The sequence below is a fragment of the Alligator mississippiensis genome, chromosome 2 (assembly GCF_030867095.1).
Source record: "Alligator mississippiensis isolate rAllMis1 chromosome 2, rAllMis1, whole genome shotgun sequence".
Classification (NCBI taxonomy): Eukaryota; Metazoa; Chordata; order Crocodylia; family Alligatoridae; genus Alligator; species Alligator mississippiensis.
Window position 1 is genome coordinate 273457547 of NC_081825.1, and position 16144 is coordinate 273473690.

Here is a 16144-nt window from a genome sequence, read left to right on the forward strand (position 1 = left end):
CTGGAGACCCTCTGGGTTAAAATCCGTGGGGAACACGGCACAGGGGACACAATGGTGGGAGTCTATTACAGACCTCCCACCCAAAGTCCTGAGCTAGACCAGGAGTTTGCCCGGGAACTGGCTGAGGCAGCATGCTCCAGGACCATGGTTGTCATGGGTGACTTCAATTACCCGGACATCTCGTGGGAGGATCGCTCAGCAAAATCTGAGCGGTCACAGAGCTTCCTCTCGTGTGTGGATGACCTCTACCTGACTCAAAAAGTCTATGGGCCAACGAGAGGCAAAGCGCTGCTTGACCTGGTACTGGCTACTGGGGATGACCTAGTCGGCAACCTAGTGATCAGTGGGAAGCTGGGTGACAGCGACCACGAGCTGATCACCTTCACCATCCACCGAAAAGCTGGCAAGTCGGTCAGCAACACGGAAGTCCTTGACTTCAGGAAAGCCGACTTTGACAAGCTCAGGAGGCTTGTCAGTGAGACCCTAAGGGACCGTGACCACAGGGAGAGGGGAGTTCAAGAAGAGTGGTTGCTTCTCAAGGGAGTGATCCTCAGTGCACAAACTAAGTCTATTCCATCTTGGAGGAAAGGCAGCAAGAGGGCACAGCAGCCCCCCTGGCTCTCCAGGGGCCTAGCAGACCTCCTGAGGCTAAAAAGAAAGGCCTACAAAGGATGGAGGATGGGAGTCACCTCCAAGGAGGATTATTCTGCACTGGTTCCGGTCCTGTAGGGAGCTGACCAGGAAAGCCAAGGCTGCAACTGAACTCCAGCTAGCTTTGAGCATCAAGGACAATAAAAAGTCCTTTTTCAGATATGTGGGGAGCCGGAGGAAAAGAAGGGGCAACGTTGGACCCCTGCTGAACCAGATGGGGCAACTGACAACTGACGCCCAGGAAAAAGCCAACCTATTAAATAGGTACTTTGCGTCAGTCTTTCATCAGCCCCATGGGACGCCCATGCCCGCTACAGGGCCGGGAAGTCCAGGTGAGGCTGATCCCCTGCCCTCCATAAATGCTGACTTTCTGAAGAAACATCTTGAGAAGCTGGATACCTTCAAGTCAGCTGGCCCTGACAATCTTCACCCCAGGGTACTCAGGGAGCTGGCAAGCATCATAGCCCAGCCTCTAGCACAGATCTTTGAAAACTCTTGGCGCTCGAGTGTAGTGCCCGAAGACTGGAAGAAGGCCAATGTGGTGCCTATCTTCAAGAAAGGGAGGAAAGTGGATCCGGCTAACTATAGGCCCATCAGCCTGACTTCTATCCCGCGGAAGATCTTAGAAAAGTTTATTAAAGAGGCCATCCTTAATGGACTGGCCGACGCCAACATCTTAAGGGATAGCCAGCACGGGTCTTGCTTGACCAATCTCATTTCCTTCTACAACCAGGTGACCTATCACCTGGACAAGGGAGAAGAGATTGATGTCATATATCTTGACTTCAAAAAAGCCTCCGATCTGGTGTCCCATGATCGCCTCTTGGAGAAACTGGCCAATTGTCGCCTCGGGTCCTCCACGATCCACTGGCTGGAAAATTGGCTCCGGAGTCGGACCCAGAGGGTAGTAACTGATGGAAGTCACTCATCATGGTGTCCTGTGACCAGTGGGGTCCCCCAGGGCTCTGTCCTTGGACCCACACTGTTCAACATCTTCATTAATGATGTGGACACTGGAGTCAGAAGCGGACTGACCACGTTCGCCGATGACACCAAACTTTGGGGCAAAGCATCCACACCAGAAGACAGGCGGGTGATCCAGGCTGACCTGGACAGGCTCAGCAAGTGGGCGGATGAGACTCTGATGGTGTTCAATGCCGATAAATGCAAGGTTCTCCACCTTGGGAAGAAAAACCCGCAGCATCCTTATAGGCTCGGCACTGCTATGTTGGCTAGCACTATGGAAGAAAGAGACTTGGGGGTCATCATTGACCACAAGATGAACATGAGCCTGCAGTGCGATGCAGCGGATGTAAAGCGACCAAAACTCTGGCTTGCATCCATAGGTACTTCTCAAGCAAATCCCGGGACGTCATTCTCCCCTTGTATTTGGCCTTGGTGAGGCTGCAGCTGGAGTACTGCATCCAGTTTTGGGCTCCACAATTCAAAAAGGATGTGGAGAAGCTTGAGAGAGTCCAGAGAAGAGCCACGTGCATGATCAGAGGTCAGGGAAGCAGACCCTACGATGACAGGCTGAGAGCCCTGGGGCTCTTTAGCCTGGAAAAGCGCAGGCTCAGGGGTGATCTGATGGCCACCTACAAGTTTATCAGGGGTGACCACCAGTATCTGGGGGAACGTTTGTTCACCAGAGCGCCCCAAGGGATGACGAGGTCGAATGGTCACAAACTACTTCAAGATCGTTTCAGGCTGGACATAAGGAAGAATTTCTTTACTGTCTGAGCCCCCAAGGTCTGGAACAGCCTGCCACCAGAGGCGGTTCAAGCGCCTTCATTGAACACCTTCAAGATGAAACTGGATGCTTATCTTGCTGGGATCCTATGACCCCAGCTGACTTCCTGCCCTTTGGGCAGGGGGCTGGACTCGATGATCTTCCGAGGTCCCTTCCAGCCCTAATGTCTATGAAACCTATACCGTTACCTTCATCCATGAGGACTGACCAACTACGCTTCTTGCCCATCACAATTGGTTGTCCCGACGCGCAAACCCACACGCAATGACCCTTTAGGTTGTAAATCAGTTACTGTCTTGTCTCTTTTTCTTTTCTTTCAGCTCCAGCTTTCAAGTCGTCCTGCGTCTGATGACGACATGTTCCTTTTGTGTCTATTGGTCCTCCTGTGTCGAGCAAGCCCTCTACAGGAGCGAAGTGTCAACCCACCACCAGACGATGACAGTCCACCGCCGTCCACCAACACCATCCTATTGATGTTGTCAGCTTGGGCCGAAACCATCGGCACCGCCACCAACCACCCTAGCCTTACTGCGTGTCTTCATCTCCCCCTCTCTGTTTCTGATCCGGTGTTGACCCCCTATCTTGAACCATTTGACGTTTTGGCCTGGTTTCAAGATAGATCCAAAGATAATCCCCCGTCCATTACTGTTCACTTCGACTGGGGGTCCAACAAGTGGGTTTCCAAAAACACAACCTATACTTGGCCGCAGGGTATTACCTTTGCCCACCTAAACACGACCACACGTAATTGTACGTCCACGTCCACTGATCACCTGGTGAGTGGTACCGTGACAGGCGATACCATCTCAATTTTCTGTTCTTGAATCCCGTGGGGAATTAACCCTCGGGGTATGCAATGGTCCAGGTCTGATAATTCTCTGGCATGGAACCCACAGACCTTAATTCCCCCTTGGTACCTCAAACTCCCACCTTGTATCCATCCGCGTGTCAACTGTTCAGGTACTCGCACTATTTGTCCACGCAGGCCTGGGCCTATCCCTCAGGTTACTCTTTCATCTCTTAATAGGCCCCCACCCCTAGTCACCTGGAATGCGTCTCTAGCTGTCAATGTGTCCGATAATGAAACCTGGCATTCTTTTTTTTACCCCATTTTACGCGCAGCATTAATAAGTTCGGCTTGTCATGGCGTAAAGCTCATCACTGATAAACCTCCACGAGCTTGGGAAGCGTATTCCTTTTTGGGCGACTGTGTACAGTTGTCCACTCCTGCTCCGCTAGGCCTACTGTGGGCCTGCTCTGACAGCCGGCTGTATACCGCTTTGCCGGCCACCCTTACCGGTGTCCAATGTTTTTTAACCCACGTGGCGTTGTGTCCCCCCTTATACGCTAATATGTATTTACCCCACAGTCTTTTTATCCGTCGTCATCGAATAACCCATGAACCCTACCAACACCAAGATACTTGGAGCCAACTACCCTGGCACAAACGTTTATGGGAAACCGTAAAATGGGGGGCGGAATCCCTCATTCCCAGATATGGAGGAATCAAGGTCCGCCTAGCCCTCGTTCAACTCATCGAACAAGTAGAAGAACTCACCAACACGACCCGCACAGCAATACAGCTCCTTAACCTCCAGTTACAAGCCACCTCCCAGATGACTCTACAAAACCACTTACCATTAGATGCCATTCTTCTTCAACAAGGTGGACTTTGTCAATACCTTAATCTTTCTCATGACCATTGTTGTATTGCCATTCCCAATGTATCTCTCCCTCTATCTCTACAAGTTGACAAAATGAAGAAAATTGCGGAAAACGTCAACCGACTTTCGGGTATAGGTCAAGGTTGGCTATCAGACCTCTTCCGTTGGTTTGGATGGGACACGTCATCATGGTTTCTCAACTTGTTAATGCCCCTCATTACGCTGTTGTTACCGATTGCTGTGTTTATATGTTTTGGTTGTTGGATTTTACAGTATCTCAAAACAAAGCTAACCACGCTTTCTGCTTTTGTATACACCCGCTTGCCAAACACTAACAATGATGAACAAAATGGTTTGTACATAAATATGATGTAACTTGCTGTGCCATGGGCAAGGGGGCATGTCACAACCAGATTAAGTACTGCCCATGCCACAAGCAAGAAATATATTAATCAAAACAGTTTTAGTCTATACAAGGTAACTAAGGGTTAACTAACAAGATGATAATAACAGGGGTTTTTTTTGCTGCGCATGTCAAAAAGAAATTTATTACTGCGCCACTAACAGAGATAAAAACTTTTGCCTTCTTTGCTTTATATAAATCATTATAATTGGTCGGAATGATAGGGGAGTGTCTCTATGACAAACACCCTAATAAAAATCACTATACAATTGGCGATTCTCATTAAATTTATGACGTGGCGAAAAACAATTGGCTAATATACAAATAAAACCCATCTTCACTTCCGTGAAGAAGGGGGACCTCCGTACGAACCTTGGAGACCTCTGATCACACGTATCAGAGTAACTGACAACTTGATCACTTGCCAGTGCCCCCCTCGTGTCTCGACCCAATCTTAAGACGTAAATCAACGACCTGCCGGCCCGATTTTTTCTCCGTTTATCTGCCCGACCAAAGAACTTTTATGCAGACCGACCTTCGAACCTTAAGCTGTAACTAACCAAATATCTCTGACCTCCGTCTTTCACCACCTTGACGGCGTGAGTAAATAATCTTGCTTTGCAACCGATAAGCGTCTGTGCCTAATTCCACTCCAAGCGTCATAAGTACCCGCCTGACGGCCTTCAAAGGTCTCGTACCCTTCACTGCAGTGCACGGCAGTGACAGGGTCCAGAATTGGATCCCCATCTTCACTCACCTCCTGAAGTTTCAGAAAAGTTGGGCTTAAGCCCTCCAGCTCAAGCCAGTATGTATTAATAGTTTGAATTGGAATTCCAACTCCCGGGACACACTATCTCTGAGCCTGCATATTTGAAAATGTTTGCACGAGCTCCAATGCAGGTCCCTCTGATGAAGATTTGGAGAGCTCAGCTATCCTGTTAAAAGAAAATCATAACATGTTTTACTTTTACCTTTTTCCCATAATTAGAAGGAAACAGTTATTAAGTGTTCAGGGAGTCGCACGCCATTCCCCAGCTTGTCACTCCAGCTCTACAAAAAAAGTTCCAACATCACTTTTCTGGGTTTCAGTTTCCCCATATCTAAAACACTTTTGAGATTCACAGGTGAAAATTGCTAAACAAGTGCAAAATATGATCTTTCATTTTTATTACTAAGAGATGCATAGAAACTGCCAGACAGGTGCTACGATAGTCCACTTCAGAGAATAAATGTGCTCATGTACGATCCTAACATTGCATCAGCAGTGCTTTTGTTTGTTGTCATTTGAGGTTGTCCTGAGATCAGAGCTCTAGGGCCATACTATACTTTAACCAGTTGAATGAGAAGTTTTTTATGGCCTTTCTAGAAAACAAATGTATCCATGAAATATACCCTATTAATGTATTATTAGGGTGGAAAATGTAGGACTAGTGAGGAGCATCTGATAGGCCCCAGCATCGCCTAGTGATTTCACTGGGAGAGGAAAGTGCTCAGCCTCTCTTGATGTGTACCTAAATTCAGCAATGCAAGCAAAGATTTTCTTAAGTGTAAACATGCAATTAATAATGTGTTTACTTCTTAAAAATGAACAATTCCAGAACCATTAAGACTGACTGCAACAGTTACCCATATAGTTATATATGTACCCCTGGCTGTGGGGCTACCCACAAAGCTACAACCCAACTCCGGATGCCTGGAGGTGCCCACAGCCTGGAACTGCCCGCTGGCCTGGAGTGAGGGAGATTCTGCTTACGGGAAAGCATCTAGTGTCCCTGGACCTTCGATTAGACACCACACAATTTACAACTACGTACACTTTATTTACAAGGGTTAAAGAAAAGGAAACTAATTAATACACAACTGATAAACTCAAACTTTTTCGCACCCTCAATCAATAATGTTGTACATGATGATGGCCTTGGATGATGTGTGTACACAGGTAGCCTCATGGATGACTGGTACCACTTTAGTCAGGGGGGGCACATGTTCCCCCCTGCAACCAGTCCCGCTGACCGGGTGCGGGGTGGTCCCCCCATGGCTGATCTTGCGGCCGAACCTGCAACGGCTGATTGCTGCAGCTGCTTCTGGGAGTGGCTGCGGCCGCTTTTGGGAGCGGCTGCAGTGATTGGCGGGTGCTTGCAGGGGGGGGCACCAGAACTCCTGCCTGCTCCCCTGCCCATCACCTAAGTGGCTAGTGCAGCCGGTCAGGGGGTACACTGGTGCTCTCAGGGTGTTCACATGCACCCCTGTGCACCCCCTACACGTCACCACTGGGTAGCCTGGACCAGATGCCTGGGAAGGCAGAACTGCTTCCGTGGCCCTCCCATGGGAGCTGGGTGGGTCCTTGCTGTGAGGGTCTCACGAAGCGTGCCCTGGGGTGGCTGCGAGGCAGGCAGGTGCTCCCTTGCTGAAATTCCTGCAAGATAGCTTACTCTGCCCAGACCTTCGTCCCCTAGCATGCAGGGAGCAGGATCTGGGCTGGAGCTCTGGCAATCTCCCCTGCCCACTCCTGCACACCCCCACCCTGCCCCCACTTGCCAGGCAGTCAAAGTTCGCCCCCTCCCTCAGGTCTTAACTCTTTCTCACAAGGGCCTGCCGAATGTCCCCTAGCTCTGCCTCCCACCAGAGCTCACAGGGAGCTGCATCAACCTCTCTCCAGTCCCCCTCCCCTCTAGTGCACCCCACGCCACACAGGGGCTTGGAGAAGAGTCCTCCTCACTGGGGCATCTCCAGAAGGGCCAGGTGCTCCTCCAAACAGCTTGGGCATGGCTTCAGGGGGAAAAGGAGCAAGAGAGGCACTGCGGCTGGGCTTCCTAACCCTCCCAGCCCACAGTGCAGCCTGCGGTTTCATAGATTCATAGATTCATAGATGTTAGGGTCGGAAGGGACCTCAATAGATCATCAAGTCCGACCCCCTGCATAAGCAGGAAAGAGTGCTGGGTCTAGATGACCCCAGCTAGATACTCGTCTAACCTCCTCTTGAAGACTCCCAGGGTAGGGGAGAGCACCACCTCCCTTGGGAGCCCGTTCCAGACCTTGGCCACTCGAACTGTGAAGAAGTTCTTCCTAATGTCCAGTTTAAATCTGCTCTCTACTAGCTTGTGGCCATTGTTTCCTGTAACCCCCGGGGGCGCCTTGGTGAATAAATCCTCACCAATTCCCTTCTGTGCCCCCGTGATGAACTTATAGGCAGCTACAAGGTCGCCTCTCAACCTTCTATTGCGGAGGCTGAAAAGGTCCAGTTTCTCTAGTCTCTCCTCGTAGGGCTTGGTCTGCAGGCCCTTGACCATACGAGTTGCCCTTCGCTGTACCCTCTCCAGGTTATCCGCATCCTTCTTGAAGTGTGGCGCCCAGAATTGCACGCAGTACTCCAACTGCGGTCTGACCAGCGCCCTATAGAGGGGAAGTATCACCTCCCTGGACCTATTTGTCATGCATCTGCTGATGCACGATAAAGTGCCATTGGCTTTTCTGATGGCTTCGTCACACTGCCGGCTCATGTTCATCTTGGAGTCCACTAGGACTCCAAGATCCCTTTCCACCTCTGTGCCACCCAGCAGGTCATTCCCTAGGCTGTAGGTGTGCTGGACATTTTTCCTCCCTAGGTGCAGCACTTTGCATTTCTCCTTGTTGAACTGCATCCTGTTGTTTTCTGCCCACTTGTCCAACCTATCCAGGTCTGCCTGCAGCTGTTCCCTGCCCTCCGGCATGTCCACTTCTCCCCATAGCTTTGTGTCATCCGCAAACTTGGACAGAGTACATTTCACTCCCACGTCCAAGTCGCTGATGAAGACATTAAAGAGTATCGGTCCAAGGACCGAACCCTGCGGGACCCCACTGCCCACACCCTTCCAGGTCGAGACCGACCCATCTACCACGACTCTTTGGGTGCGGCCCTCTAGCCAATTCGCCACCCACCGGACTGTGCAGTCATCCACATCACAGCCTCTTAACTTGTTCACCAGTATGGGGTGGGATACCGTATCGAAGGCCTTCCTGAAGTCTAAGTATACGACATCCACCCCTCCTCCTGTGTCCAGGCGTTTCGTAACCTGGTCATAGAAAGAGACTAGGTTGGTCAGGCACGATCTGCCCGCCACAAACCCATGCTGGTTTCCCCTCAGCATAATTTGTCCTGCCGGGCTCTCACAAATGTGAGCCTTGATAATTTTTTCAAATACTTTACCAAGGATGGAGGTGAGACTGACCGGCCTATAGTTGCCCGGGTCCTCCTTCCTCCCCTTTTTGAAAATGGGGACCACGTTAGCCCTTTTCCAGTCCTCCGGGACTTGGCCCGTGCGCCACGAGCATTTGAATATTCCCGCCAGTGGCTCTGCAATGACGTCGGCCAGTGCCTTCAGCACCCTTGTATGGAGCCCATCCGGGCCTGCCGACTTAAAGGCATCCAGTTCTTCCAAGTGACTCTGCACCACCTCAGGATCTACGCATGGAAGTCTGGCGCCTTGCTGCTGCCTCTCTACAACCCCAGTGAGAGACTTGTCGTGCCCCTCACTTAGGAACACTGAGGCAAAGAACTCGTTGAGGAGTTCAGCCTTCACAGCTTTCACAGCTCTGAGGGTGGGATGCCATGCCCAAGCTCTCCCTCAGTCTCTAATGGCTCTCCCTTTCCCCCAGCTGGCTGCCTCCAGAGCGGGCTTCATTTGCCCTTATCACACAACCTCTGGGAAGCCATTTTCCCCTTTCCAAAATGGTTGCCTCCGGAGAGGGCTTCATTTGCCTGTATCATAGGGTCTCCCAGGAGCTGTGGTGTCCCATGCCGCTGCCTGGCTGAGTTCACCCTGGGACCTTGTTCTCTCCGGTAAGGTGATTTCATTGTTTGTCACACCTATATAACTGGCTGTAGCTCACCCATAGACTATGTATGCAGTGTTTTGAAATACTAATGAGTTCTCAGACAAAAGTTACCTCTTAGGCTTTCCACCTACATAGCTCACCTATGTTGCACACGCAGAATATTAAAGTAAAATATAGAGGCATGAATAATGCTGTGAGAACCAGAACTTTTCTTTTATGACTCTCGCACATTTAAATGTGCAACTTGAGTTGCATTAAGAAGTGGTGGTCTTTGCTTATAAAATGCTCCTGCACAGTCTGTAGTAGGGCTTTTACATTAATCTTGCTGCCAGAAATTTACTTTTATTATGATGAACTAATTTAAAAAGCAATTGAACAATGTTTAAGAGAATGTAGAGGGGACCCATACTGGAACAAATCTTTCTTGCCTTTTTTGAACTCGGTAGTTATAGCTGTCCAAGTAAGGCAGATGTGATTGATTCATTACCCAAGTCATAGGGAGGGAATAAGGATTTCCCTTTCATGCTATTTTGCAGCAAGTAAGTTGTTTGCTGTCCTTACTCTAGAGGCTTATCATTACCAGGGAGAAAAACACTGTCCTAGCAGTCTCATCACAATTAAGACTAATCCAAAATCTATTCAATCTATATGGCTAAAAGTAATTGAAAAAAAAATCATAATTTTAATGAGCTCAGAAGCTAAACAGTGCTCTCACTCTAAATGATAAAGGGAATCCAAATTGACATGACCTGTTTCAAGAAGATGGAACTAAGAAGATGGCCAATGGCTCCTTTATCTAGTGCTCTTAGTATGGGAAGTTTCCTGTTATCTGTCACCAAAATCACTGGTATATTACAGTAAAAGCAACAGCATAATTGTAATTGGGCTAATAATGGGAGTATTATTACTGAACTAAAAAGAAGTAGGCGTATATCCATTCTTTGGATAGAACCCTAGATGGCGGGAGCCTGCCTGCTCTAATTAAACAGTAAATCCTACAGTAATTTCTGTAAAAGATGGGATATTTATTGTCCTTAGCACCATTGTGTCCTATATCCATACATATTAACCCTACCGATGTCACTGAGGTGTGTGCATCAAGGACTGTAACAGGGGCTCAGGCAGGAGCCCCATTACTAGGTTAGCCATGGGAGTGGGTAGCTATAGAGGGCACCTTGCACAGGTGAAGGGAATCACACACCGGGGCAAGGTCAGAGTAATTAGCTCGCCACGGCCAGTATAAATTCAGCAGTGAGTGAACATACTTTTGCCTTTGGGCACTGGAGGAAGGAGGAAGGACCACAGGAAAAAAAGGAAAAGAAAGAGAGGGATGCCTGTTTGGCAACCCAGGAGAGTGCAGGATGGCACACCCCGAGACTACACGGCTGGCTGGTAAGAAAGCAGGGTACTCACCCTAGACCTGCAGGCACTACGGGAAATCCAGAGGGGGAGTGGGGCTCCAGGAGATCACCGCGTCGAGGAGAATCCTGAGGTAGAGGGCTCTAGGGCAGCGTGTGGTCAGCAGAGGTGACAAGGGAAGGTTCAGAGAAGAGCCAGTCCTACTGTTCGGCAGGGCAGGAGCAACAAAGGCAGCTCCTGGCTCAAGACACGCGGAGATGCAGAGAACGTGCCCCGCTAATGAGTTAATTGGCGGAGAAGGCTACACCCAGTCTGAAATTAACCTAATGGATCCGGGGCACTCTCAGGCTCCCCGACTGACTTTATTAACTACATTGACTTCCCTCGCTAATGAGGTAATTAGTGAGATTAGTGCGACTATGTAACCTCAAGCTCAGAATAAAATCTGCACTGTGTGAATTCACCACCTGGGTGGTCTATGGTGCTTCCTCACCCCTTATAACACTGACCATCTTCTTTCTTTCAGTTAAAGTCGTGGCAGGAGAGTGCAGGGGGAAACTGAGGCAGACCCAGCCACCCTCTCACAAAATTTGGTGCATTGGCCGGGAAGACATAGAAGACCCAAGGAACCATAGAATCCATGGATACACAAGCCCTGGCCGACTGGCAGCAGGTGCACAGCATTACCCTTTGGCTCTTACAGGAACAACAAGCCCAGATGGAGGAAATTGTCAGGGTACACACTCAAGAAGCAGAGGCTCAGACCTGGCTATTCTCTCACCAGCAGGACCTGAGTGAAAAGACTGAGGCCCAACAGATGCCACTGGGGAGAGAAGGGGAGGGGGCTAGGTTCCCCCGGATGTCCCCACAAGATGATGTGGAAGCCTACTTAGAAGCTTTCGAGAGGACGGCCACGGCTGCAAAATGGGACCCTAGCAGCTGAGTAGTAAGCATAGACCCCCTTCTCATTGGGACAGCACAAGCAGCCTACCGGGCCCTCACCAGAACCGAAGCCAAGGACCATGCGAAGGTGAAAGAGGCCATATTGTATCAACTGGAGATCTCCCCAGAAACATACTGTCAGTTCCGGGATCAGAATGAGGCCGAGGGGATCTGCCCATGCTTACTGGCCCAGACACTCAGAGATTTAGTGGAGTAGTGGTTACAGCCCAAGATCAGAATGACCCATGAAGTGGTAGACCTTATAGTATTGGAACAACTCCTGATGGACCTTTGAAGTAACACACAGCTTGGGTCTGGCGCCTCCAACCAAAAATGGTGGAAGAAGCTCTGTGGCTAGCTAAGGATTATACCAACGCTGAGGGAGAGGGAGACACCCTTAGGAAGGAACATCTGGCAGGACCAGTGACAGGACCCTGGCAGGTGGGATCCAGCCAGGGAAGGAGGGGTGAGAGTACCCAGAATCCACATTGGGAGCCCCAAGCCTGGGACCGCAAGAAAATAGTGTGCTACAGATGTGGAGAGAAAGGACACATCCCAGTTTTGCCTATGAAGGTCCCAAGGCAATGTTCCCATGGGCAGCACCCATAACAAGAAGATGGACTGCAGCTTCAGTCAGCACAGGGAACTGGGCTGCCAGAACAAGCCCGTGGTTGAAGTCAGGGTGGGAGACACCATCATCCCAACAATCGTTGACATGGGCTGCTCACAGTCAATGATACGGGCAGACCTCTTCCCGCCCCATATGGGGAGTCCTCAGAGCATTGTGAGCACTGTTTGCACCATGGGGTTTCATACACCTATGAGTGTCGACACATCTGGCTCACAGTGTTGAGTCAGACAGAAGAGATCGCCATAGGTCTAGCTGATACCCTCCTCTGTCCCATGCTCCTAGGGGTTGATTGGCCCCACCTGGAAGAGGTGGTCACCCAGATTCTAACCAAGAGAGGGGGCGAGTCGGAGAAGAACCCAGGAGCGGCTTGTTTTAGGCCCCCAGAGGAGGAAGAAGGCAGGAACCTGGACATGGAGCAGATCATAGCGGATGGATACTTCCAGGAAGAACAGAGGCAAGAATCCTTTTTCCAAAACATGTGGCAATCCTAACTGGCCAAGAAAGAAGACAAGGTGGTGGACCCCTGGAAGACGAGGCAGAGTCCTCAGTTCAAGGTAAGAGGGGGCATCCTCTATCGGGTGAAGGATAAGGAAGATGGAGAGGAGAGATGACAGATCTTGATCCCCCAGAGGTACTGGGAAGTTGTACTGTGGGTGGCGCACACACTTTCCTTGGGGGGACATTTGGGGTGGGACAAAACAGAAGCATGCCTGAAGCAGTGGGTCTTCTGGCCTGGCCTCTATAAGATGGTGGAGAGGTATTGTGCAGAGTGCCCCGAGTGCCAGAGGATGGGACGTTATGGGAGAGGCAAAGCCCACCAAGGCTCCACTGATGCCCCTGCCCCTAGTAGGGCAACCCTTTGACAGAATTGCCTTAGATGTTGCAGGGCTATTTCTCTGAAGCTGGGCAGGGTACCAGTTTATCCTGGTGATCATTGACTACACCACCTACTTCCCTGAAGCCGTGCCCCTATGTTTGGTGACAGCCACCGTGATAGCAGGGGCCTTTCTGAAATGGGTTGTGCAGGTTAGGATCCCCCGAGAAATTCTTACTGATCAGAGGAAGAACTTTATGCCACACCCTGAAGATCAAACAGCTCCAAACCTCCATCTGCCACCCATAGACAGAACACTTTAACCATACCCTGAAAGGGATGAACCAGGCCTGCATATAGGGAGACCCACGAGCATGGGAAATGATAATATCCTACCCTACATTTTTCCATTAGGGTGGCTCCATAGGCCTTCTTTAGGTATGTTCCGTTTGAGCTACTTTATGGCCACAGCCTGTGTAGACCACTGGATATAATATGTGAAGAGAGGGAAAAAGAGCCAGGGGGCCCAGCCCAACCGCAAACCGTGACTGACTTCCAGGAAAGACTGAAGAAGGTCCGAGAGATAGCCCGAAGGAATCTGGGCCAAAGCCAGGAGAAGCAGAAACAGCATTATGACACACGGACCGCTGAGAGAGAGCTCCAGGTAGGAGATCGGATATGAGAAACAGATCTATCACATTAATCTGTTAGGTAAATGGCATCAGAGAGAGGGGTGGATGATGAAAGAGCCAGGTGAACCAGAAGAAGATGAAGAAGCCGGGGTGCCTTAAGAAATGGCAGGATCCCTAACTGCCCCTGAGATTGATGACCAACTTAGTACTGGGCAGAAGGAGAACCTGAGGGCCCTGATATCAGAATTCTGGGAAGTTTTCAAAGAGTTACCAGAAGAAGCTGGGGTGGTAGAATACCAGATCCAGACCCCGCCAGGGCGCATTGCGAGCAACCACTGGAGAAGGCTACCTCGACACTTGTGGCTTGCAGTCAGGAAGGAAATCGACCGGATGAAAAGACTTGGAATCATTGAAGAATCCAGGAGCCCCTGGAGGAGCCCAATGGTGGTGGTCCCAAAACTGGATGGCTTGATATGGCTATGCATTGACTATCGCAAGGTGAATGAGATCATGACGTTCAATGCATTTCCCATGCCTCAGGTAGACGACATGCTGGAAAAAGCTGGTCAGGCCTGGTATATATTTACTCTGGACCTGACAAAGGGCTAGTGGCAAATCCTTATGGTTTCAGTGGACAAAGAGAAGATGACCTTTGGGACCCTGTGGGGCCTGTTCCAATTTAAGCGAATGCTACTCAGGCTACATGGGACGGCCGCCTCTTTCCAGCAATTAATGGATCAGTTACTAGCACCACACCAAGAGTACACTGCTGCATACTTCGACAACATCATTATTTTCTCCCAGGACTGGGAAACCCACCGCCAACATCTATGAAAAGTCCTAGAGGAGCTCCAGAGGGTTGGACTAATGGCCAACCCCCAGAAATGCGCGCTAGGAAAGAGGGGAACTCAGTACCTAGGCTTTATGGTAGGGCAAAGTAGTATAAGACCAGTAGCCAACAAAGTAGCGGCAATCTGACAGCACCCCCTTCCCTGAACAATAAAACAACTATGGTCATTCCTTGGTTTCACCAATTACTACTGGTGGTTTATCCAGGGTTTCTCAGAGAAGGTGGCACCCCTGATAGAATTGACCCAAGGGCTTGAGGAACCCGGTCAAGTGGAACCCAGGAGCCCTTTGAGCTTTCGAGCAAATCAAGGCCCTATGTCAACACCCAGTCCTGTACACACTGAACTTCAAGAAAACCTTCTTCCTGCAAATGGATGCATCGGGCACTGCCTTAGGAGTGATCCTCTTCCAGGAGGAAGGCAAGGAAGAAAGGCCAATAGCCTTCACCAGCAAAAAGCTGACCCCGGTGGACACCTATTACTCTACCATCGAGTGGAAGTGCCTAGCCATCCGGTGGGGGCGTGAAACACTTTTGCTACTACCTAATAGGGTGGGAATTTGTGCTAATTACAGATCATGCACCTCTGCACTGGCTACAGACAGCCAAAATGGATAATGCCAGATTGATGAGGTGGTCCCTTGCTTTGCAGCATTTTTTTGTTTCACTTTATTTACTTCAAGAGGGGAAGAAGAACAGGAGCATCAATTTCCTGTCCCACACAGAAGGAAGATGCGATGACACCCCGACAAGATATCTGCCAGGAGCCGGACAGAGCTGCCAGACTTAGAGAATTTTCCATTAATATTCATTAAACTAAGGGGGGAGGCGTGTAACAGGGGCTCAAGCAGGAGAGTCCTGAGGTGGAGGGCTCCAGGGTGGTGCCAGCAGAGGAGTTACCTGCACCACCGGGAAGGCTCGAAGACCCAGTCCTACTGTCTGGCAGGGCAGGAGCAACAAAGGCAGCTCCTGGCTCGAGACACGCGGAGACAGAGAACACGCCCTGCTAATGAGTTAATTGGTGGGGAAGACTCTGCCCGATCTGAAATTAACCTAAAGGGCACTCTCAGGCTCCCCGACTGACTTTATTAACTACATTGACTTCCCTCGCTAATGAGGTAATTAGTGAGATCAGTGCGACTATGTAACCTCGAGCTCAGAATAAAATGTGCGCTGTGTGAATTCACCACTTGGGTGGTCTGTGGCGCTTCCTCACCCCTTATAATACTGACCATCTTCTTTCTTTCAGTTAAAGTCGTGGCACAAGAGTGCAGGGGGAAACCGAGGCAGACCCAGCCACCCTCTCACAAGGACAGCACGTAGTCCCTGGCAATATGAAGCATATCTGAGTTACAGTCCACGTAACATGAGGGTTTTTATTATTCCCAAACAATCAACAGAAATACGGGGAACAGAGCATGAGTGAGTTATGGTAAGAGCCACAAAAGGACTTGGGTATTGTACTGGTGAGCATGGCAGGGCCTTGCCTGTAAGTATCTTGCTGCTTAGTGGAATTCACAGTCCCAAGTTAAGCACCTAGACTTCTAGTACCACATATGGAAAGACTGAAGGCCTTATTACACAGTAGCTTTAGGCAACTTCTGGAGCTCTTAATGCCTGGACTGGCTGCCTTTTA